At 41.8% G+C, this 5,649-nt stretch overlaps 1 long non-coding RNA gene across 1 annotated transcript; it reads left to right on the top strand.

Moving 5' to 3' along the window:
• Positions 1–578: 578 nt before the first annotated feature.
• Positions 579–2,202, top strand: LOC142492020 (uncharacterized). Its single transcript, XR_012800672.1, has 3 exons — positions 579–690; positions 1,748–1,906; positions 1,993–2,202. It is a non-coding gene; the product is annotated as an uncharacterized LOC142492020 (long non-coding RNA).
• The last annotated feature ends 3,447 nt before the right edge of the window (positions 2,203–5,649 follow it).

Here is a 5,649-nt window from a genome sequence, read left to right as displayed (position 1 = left end):
TGCGGGTTTGTTGGGTTGGCTGCCATTTGTTTTGCGTTGAGTGTACATCACCTTATTTCTTCTTGACATAATAAGGCTGACGTCTATTAAAACCCTTAGCCTTTGGGGTCAGCAGAAGGTTTTCTTTATTGGCCTTAGCCTGTCGCTTTGGCCTTGGCTTGGAAACTGCTGCTGCCTTTCGCTTTTTCTGTGTGATAGGCACGGCAGAGGCGAGTGGCTTCCGGCATCCGTAGAATCGAGATTGATCCATGGAAGCAGATGGCACAATGCAGTATCTGGACAAGGGCAAGTTCAGATAAAGATCATCGAGTGGTGGGCTATGCAAAGTGTGTAACCTTTTATGCATGGCGACGAGGTAGAGGTGTTGAAAGTGGGCGTACTCTAATGTGAGTCATTAACGTATAAATACACCATCCATTTTGTGGATTCACTGCACATTGAATACACATCGACTAAACATCGAATATACATTCTTGTGTTTGTATTTCTTTCTACTCGCAGCAATGCCTGTTAAAAAGATTTCAAAGGATCTCAGCATGCGAATTAAGGAGATGTACATGAGCGGACACCAAATTGCAGATATCCAACGCTGGTTAGCTACTTCTGGCCTCGTTGTGCCATCAACCACCGTGAGCTATCATGCACACGGAAAACCAGACAACGCACGAGGACACCAACGGTAACTAACGCGTAAGTATATTTATATAACTAAATTTATTTATTTTTTTATAAAATATTGTACTGTAGATCTACTAGTGTACTGTAATAATGTACTGTAGATCTACTGTATCTAATTTTATAGTTATTTCGGTATATTTATATAACAACGGTATATGTATATTTTTTATATTGCTGCATATTAATAGAACAATATATTGTGTACTATCGATCTACTGTATCTAATTTTATAGTTATTTCGGTATATTTATATAACAACATTATATGTATATTTTTTTATATTGCTGCATCTTAATAGAACAATATATTGTGTACTGTCGATCTACTGTATCTAATTTTATAGTTATTTCGGTATATTTATATAACAACGGTATATGTATATTTCTTATATTGCTGCATATTAATAGAACACTATATTGTGTACTGTAGATCTACTGTATCTAATTTTATAGTTATTTCAGTATATTTATATAACAACGGTATATGTATATTTTTGAAGTGAAACTTCTTTAGTGGCACCTATTCTGATGGGGTAAAACGGGAGAGATGGGGGACAAATGTGAAACGGAAGTGACGGCAGGGCTTCCCCATCCCTCCCCCCCACACGCCTGCTGTGACATGCGGTGCCGGCGATAGCCGCCGGCGCCACTCCTAACGGCCGCCGTTAACCCCACACGTCCGCTGCCATGGGTGTACAAAGATGGCTGGCGCAGAGCTTCCGGTGCTGCGGGTGTGGGTGTAGTTAGATGGCGGAAGCCCCGCAAGTCCTCCGGCTGTGAGAGGAGGAGCCGCTGCTCAGCCTCTCTCCTCCCTAACTCCGCTTCCCCTTCCCTGTGTCCCGCTGACTGAGCGCCGCCGGGGCCGGAGGTGGAGAGCCGCCATTCCCCCCATACGTCCACACAGACATGGGAGGTTGAAGCGCATGCGCAGATTTGACCGCCGGGTCTCTCAGGCCAGGAAGCTATCTGCATCCGTTGATGCGAGGCAGCGCATGCGCAGAGTCGTCCGCCCCTCGTAGTGGCCTACTACACTGTAACTCACTGGATTGTTGTTTTTCTGTACATTGTAGGGAGACAACTCTTCTGGTCGACAAAATAAGTGAGAAGAATGATGAGAAGAGTGCATTAAGGGTCAAATACACTCTGCAAGAAAATCACAATCTCACTGTATCCGAGACCAGCATAAAGAAGATGAGACGCAGAATTGGATGGAAATATGGACGTGTGAGGTTAGTACTGGACAATACAGGAGGTAAAAGTGTTGTTTAAGAAACTGTACTGTACCTCTAAAACTAATTATTCCTTGTCATTACAGACCGTACCCCATGATAAGGGACGTTAACAAAATCAAAAGAGTGGTCCAGGCCCAGGCATGGATCTTCAGTGGGGAAACTTTCCAGGATTGCATCTTCACTGACGAGTCTACTGTATCGCTGGAGAAATTTGCCACCTTTGCATTCCACAAAAAAGGTTGCATATCTATGAAGCCGCGGCCAAAACACCCAGTGAAGATGCATGTGTGGGGTGCCATCTTTAGGCGTGGACCAGGATGCATTGTCATCTTTGAAGGTAAAATATAAAATATAATGTAGCCTTATGCATTGTACTGTATTAGTGTGCAGTTTTTTGAGCACTTTTCTTTTCTTGTTATAGGAATCATGGATAAAGCTTTCTTCCAAGACAAAATTGTGCCTGAGATTGTGGAATACATCACACGCGAGTTCCCGGGTGGTCACCGTTTCTACCAGGACAACGATCCGAAGCACACCGCGTCAACAGCGCATATCCTTGAGCGCGGTATCAACTGGGTGAAGACGCCAGCGGAGTAAGTGCGGTAACCGTGTCTCATTTTTTCCCCACTGTTTTTACTGTGTACTGTATCTCTTAAACTAAATGTCCTTTTTTTCCAATGACAGATCGCCAGACTTCAATCCGATCGAAATGGTCTGGCATCAGCTGAAGGACCATATCCGAAAAGTCGTGAAACCCTCCAAAAAGGATGAGTTGGCGAAAGGCATACTGAGTTTTTGGAACGATGTACTCACCGTGGAACGATGCAATAAATATATTTACCATATTGCGACTGTGTTGCCCATTGTGATCGCGCGTAATGAGCAAGCATCAGGAAGGTAGTATGGTATACTGAAGTAATGTACTGTAGTATTGTAAGTACAGTATGATATAGGTAAGTATGGCACAGATTTTTTCTTTCCTAGTAGTCAGAGTATACAGTAGTTCCAGTATAGACTAGTTTGATAGTATTACGGTAACTGCATACTGTAGTCCAATATGGAGTAGCTATACAGTACACAATGCCATAATACAGTATGCACCTACAGTACAGTAACTGCTCAAATTACTTCTTTCCAGAGAGAGCAGCACCAGCCATCTGGTTACAAAGTATTTAACAGTAGTCAGAGAATACAGTAGTTCCAGTATGGACTTGTTTGACAGTGCTAACAGCGTACTGTAGTCCAATATGGAGTAGCTACAGTATACAGTACACAGTGCCATAATACAGTACAGTATGCACCTAACTGCTCAATTTATTTATTTCCAGAGAGAGCAGCACCAGCCATATGGTGCTGAACTATTTAACAGTAGTCACAGTATACAGTAGTTCCAGTATAGACTAGTTTAACAGTACTACACAGCACACAATGCCATAATACAGTATGCACATAACTGCACTAATTTTTTGTTTTCTTGTCTTTTCAGAAAAAAAGGATGGACTGGGAGAGAGGGGGGTTTCGTGTACAGTCTGTGAACTGTTTGTACAATTAAGTGTACAGTATCTAAACAGCAGTAATGATGTACACAAAACCTCTCCTCTCTCAATGAACTACTGTACTGTACACAGAATGAGGAAGAAGATAAAGACGGAAAAAATTATATTACTATATATATTATTATATATTATATATTATTAATTAATATTATTATCAATGTTCATTATTCATGATTATCCACCGGCCCTCAATTTCCATCTGACAGAAGAACTTAATAAAGACTGCATTATGTATTATTCATGATTATTTTTATATTTGTTTTTTTTGGTTCCTGATAAAATAAAATAAATATGTATTTACATTCTTGATAATCATAATCATTGACAACAACCCCCGCCCCCCACACCTACAGTACACCAAAGAAAATGAATGAATGACAAAACAACTTGAATCCGTTAATGGTTTTTTAACTCTCAATTCTCACAGTGCTGTGCAAATCAGATTTACATATCAAATTCGAGAAGGGATTTTTCCAAAGCGTTACCGTAAACAAAGCCTCAAAGGGTTGGAGGGGGGGGGGGTTGTGTGAGTCATGCGCAGTAATCAGCTAGCTCCCATCTCAAAGAGGATTACACACAGGCGCAGTAAGGTGACGCTCGGCTAGGGACGGATTAAGAACACAATGGCAAACTTCAGAAAATGAATGACTCTGTGGAGGTGTCTGTCGATAAGAGTTTCAAATCCTTGAGCAAGCCTTGTGTGTGCATGGGATAGGGGGCTACAGGGTACAGCTGCATGAAGTTCAAAGATAATGACATACTTTAATTTCAAAAGGCAGTTCATCATAATAATATGATCCCTACACTCCCAAATACAGTACGTAAAAAGCACACAAATCAACCATGTGCAGTCAAACGCACAGGGTTGCAGTCAAAAGCTACAGCACAGATTGAATATCATAATATCAAGATGGTTTTTGCAGGCTCGTGGAGAAAAAAAAACATTAAAAACTGAGGAGAATTTTTTTTTTTTTTTTTGGTCACTCACTCAAGCAAGCAGTGGTGGGTGAAGTTACAGGTGCATGCGCAGTAATCATCTGCTGTCAAGCAGGAATCTGATTGAAACCAGAAAGACACACGTTCAAAGGAATGGCGTGGGAGAGATGTACTGCACTGTAGATAAGATAAGAAGTTGAAATATCCTGCAGTGCAGCAAATTATCCTGTGTGTGTGCGGGGGCGAGCGAGGGGAGAGCGCTGCATATGCCGAAATGTGACAGTGTTACAGTACTGTACACACCTGTGCGTTTCAACAATTTTCAAATGAGACATGCAAATGCATGTATACTGTAAATATGCAAATTTACAATTACTGCGCACGCACACGCAGACTGTGTACTGACGTAGGTTGAACTGCTAAGGTATTAGACTTCCAAGACAACAGCTCGTGAACGCCCCCCTGAGTTTTTAGACGGCATTGCAGTATTGCAGACAGCAAGAATAAAATGCTAATATCACGAGCGCTAAAATAACGCAATTCACTCCGGACTAAAAAAAAAAACGCATCTGACCGAGATTATCAGAGCGCCGCGCATATAGCCGATTTAGGATAAAGGCGGCCGCCACTGTATCCTTATTCATCCTGATCCTAAACTGCCTTTCACCCTAGAAGTAGATGCATCAGACATCGGTGTTGGTGCTGTCCTTTCCCAGAGGAAGAATCCTCAATCCAGATTGCATCCCTTTGCATTTTTCTCCCCAAAAAATTCTTCCGCTGAGTGCAATTACGATATCGGGAATCGGGAACTCCTGGCTGTGAAATTAGCATTAGAAGAATGAAGACATTTTCTGGAGGGCACTGAGAATCCCATAACTATCTTAACAGATCATAAAAATCCGTTATACATTGAATGAGCACGTCGTCTTGGAGCCCGTCAAGCCAGATGGTCATTATTCTTTTCAAGATTCAATTTCATAATATCATATCTGCATGGAACAAAAAATTTCAAGGCTAACGCCCTTTCCCGACAATTCTCTTCGGATGATAAATCTGAGGACCAACAAAGGCCTATTCTCCCTGCTAAGTGTATTCTTATCTGCAACCACCTTCAACGTTCTCAAAGATATTGTACGACAACAAGATCACACCCCTGCAGATTTCAATATTCCCGAGGGTCGTCTGTATACTTCTCCTACACACCGCAGGAAAGTTCTCCAATGGAGTCACTCCTCCAGAGCCGCTGGT

The sequence above is a fragment of the Ascaphus truei genome, chromosome 4 (assembly GCF_040206685.1).
Source record: "Ascaphus truei isolate aAscTru1 chromosome 4, aAscTru1.hap1, whole genome shotgun sequence".
Lineage (NCBI taxonomy): Eukaryota > Metazoa > Chordata > Amphibia > Anura > Ascaphidae > Ascaphus > Ascaphus truei.
This window is presented reverse-complemented; position numbering and strand designations above follow the sequence as displayed.